This window comes from Hyla sarda, chromosome 7 (assembly GCF_029499605.1).
Source record: "Hyla sarda isolate aHylSar1 chromosome 7, aHylSar1.hap1, whole genome shotgun sequence".
NCBI lineage: Eukaryota > Metazoa > Chordata > Amphibia > Anura > Hylidae > Hyla > Hyla sarda.
The window spans coordinates 132,901,766-132,928,090 of record NC_079195.1 but is presented as its reverse complement, the minus strand read 5'-3'; positions in this window follow the sequence as shown (position 1 = coordinate 132,928,090).

The following is a 26,325-nucleotide window of genomic DNA, read 5'->3' as shown; positions in this document are numbered from 1 at the left end:
CCTGTGCAACGCCCCTGCCGTCTTCCAAGACTTTGTTAATGAAATTTTTCGTGATCTTTTATACTCCTGTGTTGTTGTATATCTGGACGATATCCTAATTTTTTCTGCCAATCTAGAAGAACACCGCCAGCATGTCCGTATGGTTCTTCAGAGACTTCGTGACAATCAACTCTATGCCAAAATTGAGTAATGTCTGTTTGAATGCCAATCTCTTCCTTTTCTAGGATACTTGGTCTCTGGCCAGGGACTACAAATGGATCCAGACAAACTCTCTGCCGTCTTAGATTGGCCACGCCCCTCCGGACTCCGTGCTATCCAACGCTTTTTGGGGTTCGCCAATTATTACAGGCAATTTATTCCACATTTTTCTACCGTTGTGGCTCCTATTGTGGCTTTAACCAAAAAAAATGCCGATCCCAAGTCTTGGCCTCCTCAAGCGGAAGACGCCTTTAAACGACTCAAGTCTGCCTTTTCTTCGGCTCCCGTGCTCTCCAGACCTGACCCTTCCAAACCCTTCCTATTGGAGGTTGATGCCTCCTCAGTGGGAGCTGGAGCTGTTCTTCTACAAAAAAATTCTTCCGGGCATGCTGTCACTTGTGGTTTTTTTTCTAGGACCTTCTCTCCGGCGGAGAGGAACTACTCCATCGGGGATCGAGAGCTTCTAGCCATCAAATTAGCACTTGAGGAATGGAGGCATCTGCTGGAGGGATCAAGATTTCCAGTTATTATTTACACCGATCACAAGAACCTCTCCTACCTCCAGTCTGCCCAACGGCTGAATCCTCGCCAGGCCCGGTGGTCTCTGTTCTTTGCCCGATTTAATTTTGAAATTCACTTTCGGCCTGCCGATAAGAACATTAGGGCCGATGCTCTCTCTCGTTCCTCGGATGCCTCGGAAGTTGAACTCTCTCCGCAACACATCATTCCTCCTGACTGCCTGATTTCCACTTCTCCAGCCTCCATCAGGCAAACTCCTCCAGGAAAGACCTTTGTTTCTCCACGCCAACGCCTCGGAATCCTCAAATGGGGTCACTCCTCTCATCTCGCAGGTCATGTGGGCATCAAGAAATCTGTGCAACTCATCTCCCGCTTCTATTGGTGGCCGACTCTGGAGACGGATGTTGTGGACTTTGTACGAGCCTGCACTATCTGTGCCCGGGATAAGACTCCTCGCCAGAAGCCCGCTGGTTTTCTTCATCCCCTGCCTGTCCCCGAACAGCCTTGGTCTCTGATTGGTATGGATTTTATTACTGATTTACCCCCTTCCCGTGGCAACACTGTTATTTGGGTGGTCGTTGATCGATTCTCCAAAATGGCACATTTCATCCCTCTTCCTGGTCTTCCTTCAGCGCCTCAGTTGGCTAAACAATTTTTTGTACACATTTTTCGTCTTCACGGGTTGCCCACACAGATAGTCTCGGATAGAGGCGTCCAATTCATGTCTAAATTCTGGAGGGCTCTCTGTAAACAACTCAAGATTAAATTAAATTTTTCTTCTGCATATCATCCCCAATCCAATGGACAAGTAGAAAGAATTAACCAGGTCTTGGGTGATTATTTACGACATTTTGTTTCCTCCCGCCAGGATGACTGGGCAGATCTCCTTCCATGGGCCGAATTCTCGTATAACTTCCGAGTCTCTGAATCTTCCTCCAAATCCCCATTTTTCGTGGTGTACGGCCGTCACCCTCTTCCCCCCCTCCCTACCCCCTTGCCCTCTGGTCTGCCCGCTGTGGATGAAATTTCTCGTGACCTTTCCATCATATGGAGAGAGACCCAAAATTCTCTCTTACAGGCTTCATCACGCATGAAGAAGTTCGCGGATAAGAAAAGAAGAGCTCCTCCCATTTTTTCCCCTGGAGACAAGGTATGGCTCTCCGCTAAATATGTCCGCTTCCGTGTCCCTAGCTACAAGTTGGGACCACGCTATCTTGGTCCTTTCAAAATTTTGTGTCAGATTAATCCTGTCTCTTACAAACTTCTTCTTCCTCCTTCTCTTCGTATTCCTAATGCCTTTCACGTTTCTCTTCTTAAACCACTCATCATCAACCGTTTCTCTCCCAAATCTGTTCCTCCCACTCCTGTTTCCGGCTCCTCGGACATCTTCTCCGTCAAAGAGATTCTAGCATCTAAAAAGGTCAGAGGGAAAACTTTTTTTTTAGTGGATTGGGAGGGTTGTGGTCCAGAAGAGAGATCCTGGGAACCTGAGGACAACATCCTAGACAAAAGTCTGCTCCTCAGGTTCTCAGGCTCTAAGAAGAGGGGGAGACCCAAGGGGGGGGGTACTGTTACGCCGAGCGCTCCGGGTCCCCGCTCCTCCCCGGAGCGCTCGCTACACTCTCCCCACTGCAGCGCTCCGGTCAGATCCACTGACCCGGGGCGCTGCGATTCCGCTTCCAGCCGGGATGCGATCCGCGATGCGGGTAGCGCCCGCTCGCGATGCGCACCCCGGCTCCCGTACCTGACTCGCTCTCCCTCGGTCCTGTCCCGGCGCGCGCGGCCCCGCTCCCTAGGGCGCGCGCGCGCCGGGTCTTTGCGATTTAAAGGGCCACTGCGCCGCTGATTGGCGCAGTGGTTCCAATTAGTGTTATCACCTGTGCACTTCCCTATATCACCTCACTTCCCCTGCACTTCCTTGCCGGATCTTGTTGCCATCGTGCCAGTGAAAGCGTTTCCTTGTGTGTTCCTAGCCTGTGTTCCAGACCTCCTGCCGTTGCCCCTGACTACGATCCTTGCTGCCTGCCCCGACCTTCTGCTACGTCCGACCTTGCTTCTGTCTACTCCCTTGTACCGCGCCTATCTTCAGCAGTCAGAGAGGTTGAGCCGTTGCTAGTGGATACGACCTGGTCACTACCGCCGCAGCAAGTCCATCCCGCTTTGCGGCGGGCTCTGGTGAAAACCAGTAGTGACTTAGAACCGATCCACTAGCACGGTCCACGCCAATCCCTCTCTGGCACAGAGGATCCACTACCTGCCAGCCGGCATCGTGACAATTATACTGCAATTCAAAAGTTTTTAAAACGGCACATTCTTAAGAAATCAAAGAGTCCACGTTCTTAATTAAAATTATCATTAAATAAGTGTTAGGGATAATAAAAAATGTTCAGAGAAAAACTTATATAACTTTTACTTATTATATGCCTTGAAACTAGAGCAATCTGAACAATCTGCTGTTTATTTTTTGTTCCTTATTTTCCAGATAACTGTACAGTGCCTGGAGTAAAGAGAAAACTTCCCAAAATTCAATTCACTAAAGAAAGATCTGGGCAGATATTCAGCCAGCAAGAAATGTTAGACAGTTTTAAAATAATATGGAACTAAAAAGCACTGTAACACAGGATAAGCAAGAGAAGCAACACAATGTATATGCAAAGGTTACCTAGTGTTTATGTGAGATAATTCCTCATGTGAACTGCAAAACAGTGGATAAAGGTGAATCTACATTTTAAGTATTTCTCTAATATTTTTATAACATAGGTTGAATTACATTCCTGTATATTTGTTTCAATTTGCCATTAAAATTATTCCCAATGGGCACATATTTATACACTAAGAATCACATTTACAAACCAGATGGCTACTTGAGATCTGTATTTCCTCTTTAAAAGCTTGGTATATTCACTTCTGCATAAAGCTTTAGTAATGTTACATCAAATACATTCTTAGGCAGTGGGATTTTTTTCAGTTGTATTTGTACTTCTATTCTGCAATGTAGCCTCAGGTTGTAAATCTGGTTGTAGGCTGATCCAAGACGGGCATGGAGTTAATGCATTCTCCTTCAATCTTTGGAGATACCTAAAATGTAAACACAACTTCAACAAGAATAATAAAATTGCATCTCCAAGGATACAATACAAGTTGTTCGGTATTGATTTTCCTTTTTTATTCACTTTGAAAGTCTTCTAATCTGGAGAATGAGCGGGTTTCACTGTAATATAGAATTCAATAATGCTTTCCAAATTCCTCTGAGATAGGGTTATAAGCAAGATGTTATTATATTATATTATATATTATAAGCTTATTAATGCCTGTAAACTAATTTGAACATGCTGAAATACCATAATTTAAGACTCCATATTGTTATATGTCAAATGGTGATTCTTGATTTAAATTGTAGATTGGAAAGAGTATCAATCAAAGAATAAAGAATCAATCGAGTGTCTAATCTAATTGTTAGATGGATTTATTATTACAATTATCTATTACATGGATATTCTTTTAGCTGCCATATTCGTATCCATTTCACAATAATATCTTGAAGAAAAAAACATTCAAGAAAACAGTACACAAAGAAGCATAAATAATACTTGAATTGAATTGAAATTTGCATGACTAAGAAAACTATAATAGCTTTCTTAGTCTTATAGTTGTAGTTCAGAGATTGACCTCACAGCAGTCACATTAACATAGGAACACCAAACAAGAAAAAGGCAGCAACTATGTATTGATGCACACCAACTACAATCAATATAAGTAGTAAGCCAATAACATTTTATTGGACACAATACAAAGCAGAAGACAATTAACCCCTTAGGGACTCAGCCCTTTTTTGCAATTCTGACCACTTTGTGCACTCTGTCACTTTATACATTAATAACTTATTGGATGCTTTTAGCTTTTATTCTGACTACGTGATTATTTTTTTGTGACATATTCTACTTTAACATAGTGGTAAATTTTCATTGTTACTTGTATCCTTTCTTGGTGAAAAATCCCAAAATGTCATGAAAATTTTTAAAATTTAGCATTTTTCAGGAAAATAGACATTTGAAATAAATGATATATTGATTCACAAATACAATATGTCTACTTTATCTTGGCATCATAAAGTTGACATGTTTTCACTTTTTGAAGACATTAGAGGGCTTCAAAGTATAGCAGCAATTTTCATAATTTTCAAGAAAATTTAAAATCTGAATTTTTCAGTGACCAGTTAAGTTTGAAGAGGATTTTGGGGGCATTTCTGTGAGAAATACCTCATAGCAGCAAAGTGGAGGATAAAAATCCAAACCTAACATGTTATTTAGAGATGAGCGAACTTTTGAAAAATTGGATTCGGCCAATTCGCAGAATTTTTCGAAAAAATTTGTTTCACATTGCGGTGCTCAGGGTGGATCTTTCCAACACATTTGGTTGACAAGCCCCGACTGTTACATCCTTCTGGTCTCAAGTCCTAGACGTGATATTCCGACTGATGAATATACATATCCCTCTGGAACCAAAACCCCTACTACTATCCATCCTCCATTCACCTACTGGACTGCTGGACTGGAATCCTGCTTCCTCTTCCTGGTTGCTAGATCAGTCATTCCCAGACTATGGAAATCTACTGCCCCTCTTACCCTTTCCTCCTGGCTTTGGGAAGTGACACATCTTCACAAAATGGAAGAGCTTCTAGCTGATTCTAACCAGAAGATAGACAGACACTTTAGAGTTTTGTCCCCTTGGTCACAGTTAATTTTGTCCCCTGATTTTAGGGGCCTACACTTACAATAGCTCTGCCCACACTACATAGTGGTCTCCCTCCCTCCTCCACTTCACCGGACTAAATTTCCCACCCCAGCCTTTCCCACCCTGGTCTTTCTCCTGACTCTGTGGCCCGAGAGACGGATCCGACCCATTCGGCTAGTTATCTTTGTAAGCAATCTGTCCTACCATTCTCCCTCTTCCTCTCCTCTTTCTTTCTCATGTCTCTCTGACTCCCTTCTTTTCTTCTTGACTTCCTCTGTTCCTGTATCCCCCCCTCCTCACCTGTCGCTCTCTCCCTTTTCCCCCTTCTTCCTTGTTTTTTCAGGTTTTTCCATTGCTGAGTCTCCCAAGTTTAATGAATGAAGCCTCGAACATACCTATGTTATCTCCCCATCTACCTGGTCCTGACATTCATAGAGGCTCGCCACCGTTGCCACCTGTTCTGTGTCTTTTGTTATTTGACTGACTGTGGATAACCCGCACTTATGTCCATTCCTTGTTGTACCTGTTCTTGGTTATAACTCAATAAAATATTTACTTTGGAAAAAAAAAATAGTTTCGATCCGAATTTATTTGCGGCAAATCTATATTAAAAACGTCTATTTCTGGCCTACAGAGACCCTCAATAGGGGTGTAGAACACTTTGCTGTGTTCTAACACACATATGGAGTGTGCTGGGGTAGTGAAATAATACTGTTATTCAGAATAACATGCAGATTACCGGCATCGCTTTTAGAATCATTGCCGCAGAGCAGCACAATGACAGAGCCTGAAGGCGGCATCAGTATATGGAGACCATATAGTGGCTGAATGACACAGTGTGGAGGTGTTGGCAGCATGAGGAGACCATATAGTGGCTGAATGACACAGTGTGGAGGTGTTGGCAGCATGAGGAGACCATATAGTGGCTGAATGACACAGTGTGGAGGTGTTGGCAGCATGAGGAGACCATAGCAGCAGCATCAGCAAGCCCAGTGGTTCCTGAAACACACAATCAGGAGCAGGCATCAGCAGTAAACCAGAGGGTTTCATAACCCCTTTACATTGAAAGATCAATGTTGAAATTTCTATTAAGCATGTATTTAGCTCGTGCTAAACATCCAAAAATGTAAGGCCCAAGCCCAGAAGTATCAGTAAGCCAAGTAGTTCCTGAAAGACACAGAAGCAGTCAGGAGCAGGCATCAGCAGTACACCTGAGGGTTTAATAACCCCTTTACATTGAAAGATCAATGTTGAAATTTATATTAAGCATGTATTTAGCTTGTGCTAAACATCCAAAAATGTAATGCCCAAACCCAGAATCATCAGTAATCCAAGCAGTTGCTGAAAGACACAGAAGCAGTCAGGAGCAGGCATCAGCAGTACACCCAAGGGTCTAATAACCCCTTTACATTGAAAGATCAATGTTGAAATTTCTATTAAGCATGTATTTAGCTCGTGCTAAACATCCAAAAATTTAAGGCCCAAGCCCAGAAGTGTCAGTAAGCCAAGTAGTTCCTGAAACACACAGCCAGGAGCAGGCATCAGCAGTACACCAGAGGGTTTCATAACCCCTTACATTGAAAGATCAAAGTAGAAATTTCTATTAAGCATGTATTTAGCTTGTACTAAACATCCCAAAATGTAAGGCCCAAGCCAGAAGCATCAGTAAGCCAAGTAATTCCTGAAAGACACAGGAGAACTCAGGAGCAGGCATCAGCAGTACACCAGAGGGTTTCATAACCCCTTACATTGAAAGATCAATCTTGAAATCTCAATTAAACATTTATGTGAGCTAGTGCTACCAGAACATATTTGGCATTAATATCCCAGTCTCAGTAGCATCAGGAAACGATATATTGGCTGAATGACACAGCCTAGAGGTGTGGAAAGCATAAGGAGCCCATGTAGTGTCTGAATGGTACAGCCTGAAGGTGGCTGAAGCCCCCCCCCTCCCCCCGAGTAAGACCTGCTAGTGGATGGACGATAGGCATCAGCCAACTGACTATGTAGGATCTCTCATTAGTAGGTCAGTTTGTCCTCCCTCTCAGTGGGTGTAAAAAAGACCCCCATTTTGTGCCGTTAGCGAGGGTCCAATAAGTTGGAGACTCAGAAGTCATCCTGCTGCCGAATGGTGACAATTCGGCTGTAACTACGCAAGCAAGTGAGCATACATTGTGCCATTTGTGCAAGTGACTAGGAGGGACTCCTGGACTCCATCTCCACTGCATACTGCCACGGTGTGTCTGGGTCCTCTGTCTCACCTTCCTCATAACCCTCTAGTTCATCATGCTCCTCCTCTCCTGTCAGATGACTAGAAACACCACCCATCTCATCAAACCTAATCTGTGCTCCACTGTGCCCCTCATCCTCCTCCTCCAGTTCAGCCCCCACAGGGCTCATGTGGCCGTGAGATGTAGGCGCAACGTCTCCATTGCCCTGAGCAGCCATTGTTTCCAACTCTTGTTGTAGGATATGAAGCAGTGGAATGACGTTGTTCATCCCGTAATCCTGGCGACTTACATAGAATGTGGCTTCCTCAAAGGGCCTGAGCAAACGGCAGGTGTCACGCATGAGCTGCCACTGGTTCACATTGAAGTTACACATGAGATTACCCCTATCCACTTGAATCATCAAGAAATCAGTGATGGCTTTTCTCTGTTCGTACAGACGGCCCAACATATGCAGGGTGGAATTCCAACGTGTGGCAACGTCACACATCAGACAATGTTGGGAGATACCATTCTGACGCTACAGCTCAAGGAGGGTGTGCTTTGCGGTTTACAAGTGGCTGAAGTGCATGCAAAGTTTCCTTCCCATTCTTAGGATGTCTTGAAAATTGGGGGAACACTTCAGGAACTGCTTGACAACCAGAGTTAACACGTTTGCCATGGAGGGCGCATGTTTCACCCTTCCTTGTCACAGCCCGGCCAAGATGTTCTTTGTCGATCACCATGATTCCCATTTCCTGATTTCTTGGAGTAAGACATGCTTTGATTTCTTTACGAATGACTTTTAGCAGTTCCTCGCCTGTGTGACTCTTTTAGCCAAGGCAAACCATGTGAAGAACAGTGTGACACTGCCGTGCCATGCACACATGGTATGCTGAAGGGCCATTGAGACTTGTTCGTGCAGTGGAGGCTGAGGACATGGTGAAGGATGAAGAGGCGGAGTTGCAAACTGTCGCAGGACCAACGGGCTGAGAGCGTGGAGGAGGAAGCAGTGTGACCTGTCCAAGTTGGGGTTGTGGTTGTGCAGGAACCACGTTCACCCAGTGAGCCATAAAGGACATGTATTGTCCCTGACTGTAGTTACAGCTCCAGACGTCAGCACTGCCGTGCACTTTGATACACACCGACAGGCTCAAGGACTGGCCCACCTTCTCTTCAACAAAATTGTGCAGGGCTGGTAATGCCTTATATATAGTTACATAGTTAGTACGGTCGAAAAAAGACATATGTCCATCAAGTTCAACCAGGGAATTAAGGGGTAGGGGTGTGGCGCGATATTGGGGAAGGGATGAGATTTTATATTTCTTCATAAGCATTAATCTTATTTTGTTCCAGGAATGTATCTAATCCTGTTTTAAAGCTGTTAATTGTTCCTGCTGTGACCAGTTCCTGAGGTAGACCGTTCCATAAATTCACAGTCCTCACGGTAAAGAAGGCGTGTCGCCCCTTGAGACTAAACTTTTTTTTCTCCAGACGGAGGGAGTGCCCCCTCGTCCTTTGGGGGGGTTTAACCTGGAACAGTTTTTCTCCATATTTTTTGTATGGGCCATTAATATACTTATATACGTTTATCATATCCCCCCTTAAACGTCTCTTCTCAAGACTAAACAATTGTAACTCCTTTAATCGCTCCTCATAGCTAAGATGTTCCATGCCCCATATTAGTTTAGTCGCGCGTCTCTGCACCCTTTTCAACTCCGCAGTGTCCCTTTTATGGACAGGTGACCAAAACTGAACAGCATATTCCAGGTGAGGCCGTACCAATGCTTTATAAAGGGGGAGTATTATGTCCCTGTCCCTTGAGTCCATGCCTCTTTTGATACATGACAATATCCTGCCGGCTTTGGAAGCAGCAGCCTGACATTGCATGCTATTCTGTAGTCTGTGATCTACAAGTACACCCAGATCCTTCTCTACCAGTGACTCTGCCAGTTTAATCCCCCCTAAGACATACGATGCATGCAGGTTATTAGTACCCAGATGCATAACTTTACATTTATCCACATTGAACCTCATTTGCCAAGTGGATGCCCAGACACTTAGTCTATCCAAGTCATCTTGTAACTTATGCACATCCTCTATAGACTGTACCGTGCTACAAAGCTTGGTGTCATCTGCAAAGATAGAAACAGAGCTGTTAATACCATCCTCTATATCATTGATAAATAAATTAAACAACAGCGGTCCCAGTACTGAACCTTGGGGTACACCACTAATAACCGGGGACCAATCAGAGTACGAATCATTGACCACCACTCTCTGGGTACGATCCATGAGCCAGTGTTCAATCCAGTTACAAACTAAAATTTCCAAACCCAAAGACCTTAACTTACCTGTCAGACGTCTATGAGGGACAGTATTAAATGCTTTAGCAAAATCCAGAAACACTATATCCACAGCCATTCCTCTGTCAAGGCTTCTACTCACCTCTTCATAAAAGCAAATTAGATTGGTTTGACAACTTCTATCCTTAGTAAACCCATGCTGGCTATCACTTATAATACAATTATCCCCTATGTATTCCTGTATGTAATCCCTTATAAGTCCTTCAAACAATTTACCCACAATGCACGTTAAACTTACCGGTCTATAGTTTCCTGGGGAAGACCTAGAGCCCTTTTTGAAGATTGGCACCACATTCGCCTTGCGCCAGTCCCTTGGCACAATACTAGACACCAGAAAATCTCTAAATATCATGAACAGGGGTACAGATATTACTGAACTTACCTCTCTAAGAACTCTTGGGTGTAGTCCATCCGGTCCTGGGGATTTGCTTACATTTATATCACTTAACTTACCTTGTACCATCTCTACATTAAGCCAGTTCAGTACATTACATGATGTGTTACCAGCACTGACCTGGCCAATGTCAGCTCCTTCTTCCATAGTGTATACAGAACTAAAGAACCCATTCAGTAGCTCCGCCTTCTCTTGATCGCCTGTGACAACCTCCCCATTATCATTATTAAGGGGTCCTACATGCTCTGTCCTTGGTTTTTTTGCATTTATATATCTAAAAAAATATTTAGGATTAGTTTTGCTTTCTTTGGCCACCTGTCTCTCATTTTGAATTTTTGCTGCCTTCTTCGCAAAGAAATGACAGCTTGTTACTCTCCACCTCGGCTCGGCACAAGCCATCAGTTCTCTGAAAGGTGCAGAGTCCACCACTTGAAAGCGAGGGACTGCAGCACCAGCAACTTAGACAGGAGCACATTCAGCTTCTGCGATGTTGGATGAGTGGGCGCATACTGTTGTCTCTTTTACATGGCTTCGCGGATGGATTATTGGCGGAAAGGCTGACTAAAAGTGGGATAAGCAGGAGCATCTGGAGCGACAGAAGGAGGGTATGACACACAGCTCCCTTCGGCTGAGGTGGTGGAGCCTTGGTTGGCTGAAGGAGGGAGCAGCTGGCCACTGGGTGATGCAGCAGGCTGGACCACTACATCCGAGCCACGGTTCTCCCGGCTCAGCTGCTGCCTCAAGGGCAACCTGCAACTCTCTTCTCCTGATGATGATGAATCCCCTTCTGCACCCGGCTCCCAAATGCGATCATCATCAACAAATGTCTGCACGTCACTGATGTCCTCCTCAGGTTCCTCAACAGTGTCTGCTTCAGGACCCTGAACCATGGCAACACGTCACGTGTCCCACGTCACTCTCCTCATCACTACTTGGCCGCCTAGCGGAGGAAGCGGCACATGTGTCCTCCCCTTCTTGGCTGGGCAGTAGCTGCCGACTGTCCTCTATTAGATTGTTCTCAGTGAATAGTGGAGCTGAACCCACAGCATAAGATACTTCTGTAGAAGAGGGAACAGCATAGGACACAGGCAATGGGAGGACAGGGACTGCTACTGGGCCATGCCAACTGAGGGTTGTGTCTGAGGAAACCACTGACTATTGACTGGGGGGTGTCAGATGTCTCTTGTGATGAAGTGGATAACCGTGTTAACCATTTGAAGACAGCAGATGGGTTGCTGGTCGAGACACGAAAGCTAGCTGATAACGGGAGCTCAGGCCTCTCGCTGCGACTCCTTCTGCCACTCGACACTAGTCTGCTGCGACCTCTGCCTGAAGGATTTAGGCCTCTGCCACTCCTCTGTGCACGTCCTGGCACTTCTCTGCTTGACATACTTAGTGCATACATGAGGGGAAAACAATATGCTTCACTACTCTTAAAACAGTATTTGTCTAGAACAGCAGCAGGTGATTGCTTTTTGCTGTCCTTTGACAGTATGTAGGCCCTTGACAGATTACAAGGTACAAAAAGGTACACTACTTAGATGTTCGTGTGTGGTATGCACTAATTAGGGCAGAAAAATGCGCTACAATAAGCCTAAAAACTCTGTATTTTTGTTAAACACCAGCCGGTGAGTACTATTGCTTGGACTTTCACAGTATGTAGGCCCTTGACAGATTAACAGGTACAAAATGGTACACTGCTTAGATGTACGTATGCAATATGCACTGATGAGGGCATAAAAATGCACTACAATACGCATTAAAAACTCAGTATTTTTGTAAAACACCAGCCGGTGAGTACTATTGCTTGGACTTTCACAGTATGTAGGCCCTTGACAGATTAACAGGTACAAAATGGTACACTACTTAGATGTAGGTTTGTGGTATGCACATATGAGGGCAAAAAATGCACTACAGTACACTTGGAAAATGTATTTTCATAAAACAACAGCCAGTGATTAGTTTTCCCTGGCCTTTCACTGTATGTACAGATTAACAGGTAGAAAAAAGTGCACTACTAAGATGTAGGCATGTGGTATGCACGTATGAGGGCAAAGAATGCGCTACAGTACACTTGGAAAGCATATTTTTGTAAAACACCAGCCGGTGATTACTTTTGCCTGGACTTTCCCAGTATCTAGATTAGTTACAGATACAAAATAGTAGACTGCAGGTATGTGGTATGCATGTATGAGGGCAGAAAAATACACTACAGTCCCCTGAAAAAAAAAACATATTTTTGCACAGCAGCAGGACACAACAGTGCAGCACCACAAAAAAAAATTAAATAATTCACTCTGTCACAGAGTATTAAGAATGGTGTGAACTTCTGGTTATTACATTGTAGTCTACAGACACTAACACAGAATTGCGCTGAAAAATAATTCCTGCCTCCTGTGATACGGTTCATGAAGTTAAGGCAGCTTGTTGATAGTGATGACCGGCATTGCCCATATTCGAATTCCCGATATTTTGCGAATATATAGACGAATATTCGTCCAAAATTCGCGAATTTGGCATATTCGTAATATTTGCATATTTCGCATATGTGAATATTCACACATTTGCATATTTGAGGAAGAAAACTGTGAGGGGGTGGGCAACTTTACTATTGGTTGCTAGGGATGTTGTTGATAACCTCTGAAAAGTGTATTTGCATCATTCAAATTGCCCACAAGTGAAAAGAAGGAATATGCGAATATTCACATATGCAAATATGCGCATATGCAAATATGCGGGAAAAAGTGAATATTTGTAATTTTTTATATATAATGAATATATTCGCAATATTCATGAATTCACGAATTTGCGATATTCGCGATAAGAAATCGAAATGCAAATATTTACGCCCAACACTAACATTTCAGTCCTCTCACAGGACCATTTTCGAGCTTAGTGATACATCAACATAAGGGGGTATATACACACCCCAAACTTACATAATTGATCATCAGGATACAAAGTGACTCTCATAATACATCTTTGTGCCTATACATATATATTATATATATATATATATATATATATATATATATATATATATATATATATAATAATCAGGTGGGACTTCAAATGCAGAATATTAAAAGGAAAAAAGAAAACAAGATTAAATAAATGAATTACTTGGAAATAAAAATGAAATTAATACAAACAATTTTTTTAAATGAAAATAAATAAAAAATTAACAAAAAAAATTAAAATAAAAAATGAAAAAATAAAAATGAAAAATCATTTTGAATGGCATAATTTTGATAACATATTTTTTACCAACTGGGACCAAATGCCAGGTCCTATATTCAGTGTCTACTAGGAATTACTCCCAGGTTTGCAGGGTGTGAACCCACTGGCACCCTAATCAGGGTGCACAGTCAAAACACCAAAAGTGGAACATCCTCGAGGCGAGGATCCCATAGGACACCAGACTCACAATGTCCCCTCTGCTGCCAATGTGGATACGTGCTTGCTACAAAGCAGCACACCTAGTTATTAACCACCTTTGTTAAACAAAAGAAAAAAAAGGAAAAAAAAAGGAAATACAAATTTTCAATTGAAGATAAAAATGAAAATAAAATTTATAACAACTATTTAAAACTATAAATATTCTATAGTTGAAGTCCAAACCAATTTAATACCCATTCCAAATTCAAACCTATAATTAAATTACTCCTCTTTATTGTCAAGTCCCTTAAAGCGCACACCTTACTCCTTTTAAAAGGAAGACACATGAAATAATATTTTCAAATGTTTTATTTATACACAATATTATCCAGATCTCGTGTCATGTTTACTCTTCACATACTTGACCTATAGAACAAAAAAATAAAAAAGAACGAAAAAAGAGAAAGAAAAAAATGAATAACTTAACCCCTAAAGGATGCTTTCACCTTAAGAACTCTTGCCCTTTTTTGCAATTCTGACCACTGTCACTTTATGCATTAATAACTCTGGGATGCTTTTACCGATTATTCTGATTCCGAGATTCTTTTTTTGTGACATATTCTACTTTAACATAGTGATACATTTTCGTAGTTACTTGCATCCTTTCTTGGTGAAACTCTCTGCTTGTAAGGAAAATGGATATTCAAAATACATTTTATATTGATTCACAAATACAATATGTCTACTTTATGTTGACATCATAAAGTTGACATGTTTTTACTTTTTGAAGACATTAGAGGGCTTCAATATATAGCAGTAATTTTCAAAATGTTGATGAAAATTTCAAAATCTTAATTTTTCAGGGACCAGTTAAGTTTGAAGTGGATTTGAGGGGCCTTTCTTTGAGAAATACCCCATAAATGACCCCATTATAGAAATTACACCCTCAAAGTATTCAAAATGACATTCTGAAAGTGTGTTAACCCTTTAGGTGTTTTACTAGAATAGCAGCAAAGTGGAGGAAAAAAATCAAAATCTGCATTTTTTACACTAACATGTTCTTGTAGCCCAATTTTTCCATTTTTAAAAGTGGTATTAGGTGGGGAAAAAAATTAGCAGCCCAATTTCTCTCATATGTTGACATAAAGTGCTCTGTGGGCTCACAACATGACTCAAGAGGGAAAGAGAAACTGAGATTTTTTTTAAAACACATTTTTCTGTCATGGTTTTTGGGGGCCATGTTGCATTTAGGAAGCCCCCATGGTGCCAGAACAGCAAAAAAAGAAAAAAAAAAAAACACATGGCATACTATTTTGGAAACTACACCTCTCAAGGAACGTAACAAGGGGTATAGTGAGCCTTAACACCTCACAGGTGTTTGATGACTTTGCATTGAAGTTGGACGTAAAAATGGAAAATGGGATTTTTAACACTAAAATGATGGTGTTACCTCAAATTTTTCATTTTCACAAGGGGTAATAGGAGAAAATGAACCCCAAAATTTTAAGCCCAATTTCTCCAATTTAATAACACGCCCCATATGTGGACGGTAAGTGCTCTGCTGGTGCACTACAATGCTCAGATGAGAAGGAGCAAAATTTGGCTTTTTGAAAGAGAATTTTGCTGAAATAGTTTTTTGGGGGTATGTTGAATTTAGAAAGTCCCCAGGGTGCCAGAACAGCAAAAAAAAAAAAAAAAAAAACATGACATACTATTTCTGAAACTAAACCCCTCAAGGAACGTAACAAGGGGTATAGTGAGCCTTAACACCTCACAGGTGTTTGACGACATTGTAATGAATTTGGACGTGAAAATAGAAAATTTGACTTTTAAATTGATGGTGTTACCCCAAATTTTTCTTTTTCACAAGGGTTAATTGGAGAAAATGGACCACAAAATTTGAAGCCCAATTTCTCTCAATTAAGAAAAGGCCCCATATGTGGATGTTAAAAGCTCTGCTGGCGCACTACAGGTCTCAGAACAGAAGCAGTGCCATTGGTCTTTTGAAGAGAGAATTTTGCTGAAATTGAAGTCGGGGGTAACCTCCCATGGAGCAAGAACAGCAGAAACCCCCCCACATGTGACACCATTTTGGAAATCAGACCCCTCCAGGAACGTAACAAGGGTTACAGTGAGTACTTACACCTCACAGGTTTTTTGAACAGTGTGCCGTAAAAGTGAAAATATTGATTTTTAATACTAAAATGCTGGTATTAACCCAAATTTCTTTAGCTTCACAAGTAGTAAGAGAAATAAAAGCTCCACAAAATTTGTAGCCCAATTTCTCCAGAATAAGGATATTCCCCATATATGGCGGTAAAGCACAACGCGGGTGCAAAACAGGACTTAGGAGTGAGACAGCACCGATGAGATTTGAGCACTAAAGTGGTGCTTTGCGCTGCAATGGTTGAGGTTCTGACGTAAAATCTAAAAAAAAAAAAAAAAACCTTGGCAAGTGACTACAAATTTTAACCCTTTTAGGACCGGGGTTTTTTCCGTTTTTGCATTTTCGTTTTTTGCTCCTTGCCTTTAAAAAATCATAACTCTTTCAATTTTGCACCTAAAAATCCATATGATGGCTTATTTTTGCGCCACCAATTCTACTTTGTAATGACGTCAGTCATTTTGCCCAAAAATCTACGGTGAAACGGAAATAAAATCATTGTGCGACAAAATTGAAAAAAAAACCGCCATTTTGTAACTTTTGGGGGCTTATGTTTCTACGTAGTAAATTTTTCGGTAAAAATTACACCTTATCTTTATTCTCTAGGTCCATACAATTAAAATTATACCCTACTTATATAGGTTTGATTTTGTCGTACTTCTGGAAAAAATCATAACTACATGCAGGAAAATTAATATGTTTAAAATTGTCATCTTCTGACCCCTATAACTTTTTTATTTTTCCGTGTATGGGGAGATATGAGGGCTTACTTTTTGCGCCGTGATATGAAGTTTTTAACGGTACCATTTTTGCATTGATAGGACTTATTGATCGCTTTTTATTCATTTTTAAATGATATAAAAAGTGACCAAAAATGCACTATTTTGGACTTTGCAATTTTTTTGCGCGCACGCCATTGACCGAGCGGTTTAATTAATGATATATTTTTATAATTCGGACATTTCCGCACGTGGTGATATTTTTATTTACACTGTGTTTTTTTTTATGGGAAAAGGGGGGTGATTCAAACTTTTAATAGGGGAGGGGTTAAATGATATTCATTCACTTTTTTTTCACTTTATTTTTGCAGTGTTATAGGTCCCATAGGGACCTATAACACTGCACACACTGATCTTCATCATTGATCACTTGTTTCTCATAGGAAACCAGTGATCGATGATTCTGCCGCATGACTGCTCATGCCTGGATCTCAGGCACTGAGCAGTCATTCGGCGATCGGACAGCGAGGAGGCAGGTAAGGGCCCTCCCGCTGTCCTGTAAGCTGTACGGGATGCCGCAATTTCGCCGCGGCTATCCCGAACAGCCCACTGACTTAACCGGCAGCTTTCACTTTCGGTTTTAGCCGCGCGGCTCAGCTCTGAGCGCGCGGCTAAAGGGTTAATAGCGCACGATCAGTGCTGCGCGCTATTAGCGGCGGGTCCCGGCTTCACTATGACGCCGGGCCCGCCGTGATATGATGCGGGGTTACCGTGTAACCCCGCGTTATATCACGGGAGCAGGCCCAAGGACGTACCAGTACGTCCTTGGTCCTTAAGGGGTTAAACTACACCCCTCAAGGAAGGTAACAAGTGGTACAATGAGTACTTATACCTAGATTTTTTTTACACTAAAATGCCGGGGTTACCACATTTTTTAAATTTTCACAAGGGTTAATTGGAGTAATTGAGTTACAAATTTTGGAGGGCTTTTTCCCCTGACTATGGAAACACATCCACATATGGGGTAACGTGTTGGGCGGGGGCACAGCAAGGCTCAGAAGTCATAGAGGTCTGTTTGCCTTTGAGGCCTATTGCATATCAGTAGCTGACAGTTACATATATTCAGAGGAAAATACAAAAATGAAACACCCACATGTGACACCCTTACAGAAAGTACCCACCCTGAGGAATAGGTATGGGGGTAAAGAGGACATTTTGAACGCACAGGTGTTTCTAAAAAATTTTTTCCAGGAATGGATGAAGGGTAGCTTTTGAAAATTGCAATTTTCAGCCTATGCTCTGCTTCATCTTTCTGAGAAAAACTAATATGTGACTTTGAATTGTCGCCTGGAAATATGACCGAGCTCATGAGTGAGAACTCCGCATTTGAGCCTGATGTTTCTTACGGACCTAACACTTACATACATTTAGAGGAAAATACAAGAAAGGAACACCCACATGTGAATCTATTACAAACAGTACACCCATAGTGAAAGTGTATAGGGGTGAAGTGGACATTTGGAACAGATGGGTGTTCCCTAAATTTATTTTCCAGGAATGGATGAAGTGTACTATGGGGGAGGGATGAAAACTGCAATTTTAATACTGATATGCCAATTCCCAGAATGATGACCCAGAGTATAGCTGAAAGTAAAAATTATGCCTGCCCCAAACCCTATGCACTGAATCATCATTCTGGGAATGTGATGTGTGTGGCCGTCCCTAAACTGTTACCTGAAATGCGCACCCCGCTCAGGTGGGGAAAGAGCGCTGCACATTTGAGAAAACTGCAAACCCCCAATGCTGTTGCCTCTGTGTCCCATGACCCTTTTTTTTTTTTTTTTTTGGGGGGGGGGGGGGGATATAAGGGGTATTGGGAAAGAGGTTTTGGGATTTTTTTGGGGGGGGCGTTTTGGTTTTAAAATTTGGAAGACAATGTACTCTGGACTGGTACATTGGAGTCAAATTCTGGGGAATGAAAATCAGGTGAAAGGATAAAAAATTTTGAGTGTGATACTCCCTAAAGCAATCCTTAATGCAGAGGCCCGGATGATCGGGGCAAGTGGTGGTGTCATTACGAATCCCCCTCTTGCGACACACTTTGCATTTTTTCTGGGATCATCCCTTCTTTCCAGTGTGTGGGACTTCACCTGGAAAGTGTTTGCCGGAAACGATCTGGGGGCCCACAGTTCCAGAGGTGCTCTGACCCGCTCTTTGGCAATCACCAAAGATGAGGGTCTTTAGAACTTTCTCTTGAAACTGCAGGTATGTCCCTGTGTTGCCAGCGTACTGGGACAGTACAAAAGAGTTGTACATGGCCACCTGTACATGTAGACCACAACTTTTTTGTACCATACCCGTGTTTTCCTCATGGCATTATATGGCTTGAGGACTGGATCTGAATGACATATATATCGATTGTAGTCCAGAATACAAATTGGGCTTGAGGACCAATCCCGTGGTACCTCGCACAGGGACTGGGGTGCTGCCGTTCCCATGAATTGTGGTGAGCATAAGGACATCGCTCTTGTCCTTATTCCTGACCAGCAACAGATTTTCATGGGTAAGGGCACGGGACTCACCCCGGGGGATAGGAATTTGGAGGGAATAGGAAGGAAGGCATCTTTGATTCTTCTGGACTGTCCCACAAGCGACCGTGGATCTGGCGGCGAGGGATGTGAAGAGAGGGATACTAGTATAAAAGTTATGGATGGTAACCTTTATCTAGCAATGGGTACAAAAGGCCCCAAATGATTTTCCCGCTAACACCCAGAGTGGGGGGACATTCTGGAGGTTCAATACGGGAATCTCGTCCCTCATATACCATAAACTTGCAAAGTCTATAAACTCTCGCAAAGTTTATATATCTTCATGCCTTACCGCGCTCGCTTGGTAGGAATGTATTGCCGGAAGCTGAGTCTCCCCTTGAAGCTGATCAGAGAGTCATCAATACAATAGAGACCTCCCTTCCAGGGACATAGGCCTCCCAAAATTTGGCCCCGAAGTGATTGATGACCGGCCTGATTTTATACAGGCGGTCATACGTGGGGTCAGTTTGGGGGGACATGCCGCATTATCAGCATGATGCAAACATTTCCGAATGGCCTTGAACCGGGGACGTGCCATGGCCATTTTGTAGACAAGGGTCTGGTAAAGGACATCCCCACTCCAATATTGCCTGACACTGGATATCTTGACCAGGCCCATATGCAGCACAAGGCCCCAAAATGTCCTCATTTCGGCTGCATCTACTGGGAACCAGCCATTGGGCCTAGCCAAGAATGACCCCGGGTATACGGCGATGAACTGTTGGGCATACAGATTCAACATACTAGACATTTTTTTTCAAATGGACTTCTAGCGCAAAAAAAAGCTCTGCGCCCAAAAAAAGCGTGTACCTAATCAGTGGTGTGCGCACTGATTAGCGCTTGGTGGCGGCAGGGAGCGCAGAAGTCAGTGGGGGGGGGATCCTGCCACTTAGCCCAGAACAGTGGCTGGTGGCACGTACACAGACCACACAAAATAATCGAAAAAATAAAATATTAAAACACTTAAACCCGACAAAATCCACCCGCCTGAACCCAAAGAAAAATGAGCTGATAAGTGATAAATCACTGACAGCAGTGGGGCAGTCCGTCCACACAGCACAGGCCTGCTATTGGTGGCATGGACCGCCTATAAGTGCAAAAAATAAAAGTAAGAAAAGCCGCTATAACCCGAAAAAGGGCCTGCACCACAAAAAAAAAACGGGACTGATCAGCGGCGGGTTGGCTTTAGCTAACGGTGGTGGACCGCTCTTTTATAGCTAAGAGGGTCCGGCCACATGTTAAGTAAAAAAATAAAAAAGGTCTGCGCCAACAAAAAAAAAAAAACGCTGGCGGCTGACCGCAGTGACCCAGTAGGACCGGGGTCACGCAGCTAAAGGTGCTACGGACCTGCGGACACCTACTGATGGTACGCTTTTAAAAATAATCTTTTTTTAACTCCTAACTGTCCCTACCTGAAGAGGTTAAGATAATCAATAACTCCAAATACTGTAGATATATCACAACACATACTAAAGAAAGAGGTGTTACAGGAAGTGAGCTCGTTTCTAGGAGATAACCTCTCTAAATAACATTAACCCCTTAACGACGCAGGACGTATATTTACGTCCTGCGCCGACTCCCGCGATATGAAGCGGGATCGCGCCGCGATCCCGCATCATATCGCGTGGGTCCCGGCGCTAATCAACGGCCGGGACCCGCGGCTAATACCACAAATCGCCGATCGCGGCGATGTGCGGTATTAACCCTTTAGAAGCGGCGGTCAAAGCTGACCGCCGCTTCTAAAGTGAAACTGAAAGTATCCCGGCTGCTCAGTCAGGCTGTTCGGGACCGCCGCGGTGAAATCACGGCGTCCCGAACAGCTGATCTGACACCGGGAGGGCTCTTACCTGCCTCCTCGGTGTCCGATCGACGAATGACTGCTCCGTACCTGAGATCCAGGCAGGAGCAGTCAAGCGCCGATAATGCTGATCACAGGCGTGTTAATACACGCCTGTGATCAGGATGAGAGATCAGTGTGTGCAGTGTTATAGGTCCCTATGGGACCTATAACACTGCAAAAAAAAAGTTAAAAAAAAGTGTTAATAAAGGTCATTTAACCCCTTCCCTAATAAAAGTTTGAATCCCCCCTTTTCCCATAAAAAAAAATAAAACAGTGTAAAAAAATAAAAAAAATAAACATATGTGGTATCGCCGCATGCGTAAATGTCCGAACTATAAAAATATATCATTAATTAAGCCGTACGGTCAATGGCGTACGCGCAAAAAAATTCCAAAGTCCAAAAAAGCGTATTTTGGTAACTTTTTATAACATTAAAAAATGAATAAAAAGTGATCAAAAAGTCAGATCAAAACAAAAATCATACCAATAAAAACTTCAGATCACGGCGCAAAAAATGAGTCCTCATACCGCCCCGTACGTGGAAAAATAAAAAAGTTATAGGGGTCAGAAGATGACATTTTTAAACGTATAAATTTTCCTGCATGTAGTTATGATTTTTTCCAGAAGTGCGACAAAATCAAACCTATATAAGTAGGGTATCATTTTAACCGTATGGACCTACAGAATAATGATAAGGTGTAATTTTTACCGAAATATGCACTGCGTAGAAACGGAAGCCCCCAAAAGTTACAAAATGGCGTTTTTTTTTCGATTTTGTCGCACAATGATTTTTTTCCCATTTCGCCGTGCATTTTTGGGTAAAATGACTAACGTCACTGCAAAGTAGAATTGGCGACGCAAAAAATAAGCCATAATATGGATTTTTAGGTGGAAAATTGAAAGGGTTATGATTTTTAAAAGGTAAGGAGGAAAAAACGAAAGTGCAAAAACGGAAAAACCCTGAGTCCTTAAGGGGTTAAATTTGACATTTCATCCACTTGGACATAATTTCCCCAATATGTGTATCCACCATAGTTCTCTATTTTTCAATACTCCCAAGCGATCCAACTCTCTTCAATGGTGGTATACAATCTACAGCCATAAAACGCAACTGTTTTTCAGTATGTCCCATTTACATGTAATGTTTTACTGTAACACCTCTTTCTTTAGTATGCATTGTGATACATCTACAGTATTTGAAGTTATTGATTATATTAATACATTTTTTTTTCTTTCTTTTTTCTTTTTTTTGTTCTATAGGTCACGTATGTGAAGAGAAAACATGACACCCGATCTGGATAATATTGTATATAAATAAAAAATGAGAAAATATTATTAAATGTGTATTCCTTTTAAATGGAGTAAGGTGTGAGCTTTGAGGGACTTGACAATAAAGAGGAGTAATTTAATTATAGGTTTGAATTTTGAATGAGTATTAAATTGGTTTGGACTTCAACCATAGAATATTTATAGTTTTAATAAGTTGTTATTAATTTTATTTTAATTGAATTTTTTTTATTTTCAATTGAGAAAAAAGTTTTTCCTTTTTTTTTTCTTTTTTCCTTTCGTTTAGCAAAGGTGGTTAATAACTAGGTGTGCTGCTCTGTAGCGAGCATGCTCCCACATTGGCTGCAGAGGGAACATTGTTAGTCTGGGGTCCTAAGGGATCCTTGCCTGGAGGATGTTCCGCTTTTGGTGTTCTGACTGTGCACCCTGATTAGGATGCCAGTGGATTCACACCCGACAAACTTGGGAGTTATTCCTAGTAGACACTGAATATAGGACCTGGCATTTGGTCCCAGTTGGTTAAAAAAAACATATTATTAAAATTATGCTGTCCAAAATGATTTTTCATTTTAATTTTTAAAATTTTTCATCTCTTTATTTTTTAATTTTTAATTTTTTTTGTATCAATTAAATTTTTTATTTGTATTAATTTCATTTTTATTTCCAAGTAATTCATTTATTTCATCTTGTTTTCTTTTTTCCTTTTAAGATTCTGCATTTGGAGTCCCACCCGATTATGTAATATAATATATGTATAGGCACAAAGATGTATTACGGTGGTGGAAAATGAATTCTGTCCCTCACGTGCCCAACTTAGGCTGGGTTCACACTACTTTTTTGCCATACTGTTTTCAATCCATTTTTATAAAGAAAAACCGTATGGCAAAAAAAACGGATGGAACAGTATGGAAAAAAGTAAACCGTATGCGTTTTTAAACAGTATACTGTTTTTAAAAGTGCATACAGTTCCGTCAGTTTTTATAGAAAAAAACCCATACGTTTTTGAAAATTTTGTCCATTTTTAATGGGAGGGGTCTTGAGTGGGGACTTTAGGATTCAAATGCGCATGTGCAAAGTAAAAACGTATACGTTTTTTCCCGTATGGAACCGTATACATGTGCGTTTCCCATTGACGTCCATGTTAAAAAAAAACGTCTGCGGTTGCAGTACGGTTTTTAAACCGGAGTCAAAACCGTGGTTGACCACAATAATTTTCCCAGATGTGTGTTTTGTATGTTTTAATATGCCCCTGAGGAAGTCACCCTTCGTGACGGAACGCATGGGGATCATTTCTGGGGGGGGGACCCGCTCCTGTACCTACCATGTGATGTAGTTTTATGTTACTTCTCTCCCAGGTTATCAGACAGACTAGTAATGCTACTAATTTGTGATCTAAAGTAATAGAGTTTACTGTTTATTGTCTTGCATTGTTTGTTATAATTGTTTCTACTGAGATTATTGGATAGATATGATTATGGGGCTTTACTAATGATGTGCTACTGCTCTATGTGAGCTCTTTATTGCTGCTAGGATTTGTGCAATACTGTTGTTACTTCTTGATTATATTGGGGTACTTAGTAACCAGGGAGTAGTTATCACATGTATTACATGCATGTATGAATTGTGGGTGTCCCTTGAGGAGATTCTCCAGTTTTCTGGGGGTTCTCCTCCGTGGCGTTGGGAGGCCATGTTTTCACTGGCTCCTGTATTTTAATTGTTTTTAACTGTGTTACATGCATATTCTTTGTTTTTCCATGTGATCTAATAAAACTATGTATTGCAATATTTATGGTATCCACCCTTCTGTGCTTTTTGCTCCTTCCTTTTTAGTGATTGTTCTACTTGGAAAGCACCGGTAGCACCCAGGTTGATTTACTGTTTAGGTTGAGCACACAACTCCTTATTTTACACGTGTGTTTTATATGAATCTAGACTGTAATTTTTTAACGGGAGTCATTTTGTTTCCTGATTATCAATTATGTGTGTTTGGGGTGTATATATACCTGTAATGTCAGTTTATTTGCTTTTGTATTTTTTCCGTTTAAGTGTGTATTCACACACTAGTTTGTTCAGAGCAGTTTGCTATTTTACCTGGATAGGGAATAGTTAATGCTCTGAGCGAATGAGAACTCGGGTGGAGTTATTTAGCCAAAGTTTCTGGTGCTGGTTATTGAGTGCAATACTACGTTGTCTGTTTGTGCTATATTCTGACTATGTCTGCTTGAGCATTTACCTTGTATTTATCTTGCCATTTTATCTGGGTTTTAGCCATGGTTATATAGCATGCTCCTTGTATTTTAGTCTGTGTTACATTAGTTGGTTTTAGGATTATTTCTGTTCAAGTTTGTCGGTGTTCACACTATGTCTGAGTCTTGCTTGTTACCTGTGCCCTGTATGTTATATTCCTGTTCTGGAGTCTATTCAGACTCATCCGGTTCTAGTCTAGTGTTTCATGTATTATATTTCCGTTTCCTAGTGGGTCAGCATTTTGCCCACACGGTGGAGTGTGTCCGCGGACCAATAGCCTATTTGGCTTTATTATTAATGGCTACTCCTATAGTAGAGTGGGGAGTCCAGTATGTTCTGTGTCCCAGTGGGAACAGTGTCCTATATTTATATCCTGTTTGGTTGATCTGATCTTTGTCCTTTGTACTTGTACCTGCTTGTCGTAGTTCTTAGTAACTTACCTGTTCAGTTTAGTGTTTTGGCTCTCAGTTCTTCTGTTTATCCCCTTAATTTCCTGGATTCTGCTGTATACTCTTATTATGCCTAGTCTTGTTCATTTTATCATGTCTGCCCTTTATCCGATATCCGGTTTATGAACTGTTTGTTAATTCACTGTATTCTGTTCTGTTTGTGAATTTATATTCTGCCTTGTTAGTATTTGTATTCTGTCTGGTTGTCTAGTTGTTTTCCGTTTCTGGCCTGCGTTTCTGTCCTGGACCCCATCGTGTGGGTACGAAGGACCAAATCCAAGTGCCCTCAGCAACATCAGTAAAGCATTTATTGCCTGAATTACACAGCCTGGAGTTGGCTGATGCATGAGTACACAGCAGGGCTTCACAATCCCCCCAAAAAACTAAACAATTTTATACATTTTTGAAAAAGATTTTGGATAGCAGGTGCTACCTATGAGAAAATTTGAAATTCCCAGACCCAGGCCCCACAGCGGCATAAGTAAACCATATATTGCCTGAATGACACAGCCTGGATTTGGCTGATGCACGAGTACACAGCAGGGCTTCACAATCCCACCTAAAAAACACAACAATATTATACATTTTTGAAAAAGATTTTGGATAGCGGGTGCTACCTATGAGAAAATTTGAAATTCCCAGACCCAAGCCCCACAGCGGCATCAATAAACCATATATTGCCTGAATGACACAACCTGGAGTTGGCTGATGCACGAGTACACAGCAGGGCTTCACAATCCCCCCCAAAAAACACAACAATTTTAGAAATTTTTTTAAAAAGATTTTGGATAACGGGTGCAACCTATGAGAAAATTTGAAATTCCCAGACCCAGGCCCAGCAGCACCTTCATTTTTTTATTTGAAAATTAAAACAAACTTTGAGTGTTCCGGACCCCATCGTGTGGGTACGAAGGACCAAATCCAACAAGCCCCCACAGCAACATCAGTAAAGCATATATTGCCTGAATGACACAGCCTGGAGTTGGCTCATGCACGAGTATACACCACAATTCCCCCCAAAAAACAACACAAGTTTAGAAATTTTTGAAAAAGATTTTGGATAGCGGGTGCTACCTATGAGAAAATTTGAAATTCCCAGATCCAGGCCCAGCAGCGCCATCATTTTTTGCTTTGAAATTTAAAACAACCTTTGCGTGTCCCGGACCCTAGCGTGTGGGTACGAAGGACCAAATCCAACAAGCCCCCACAGGGCTCATGTGGCCGTGAGATATAGG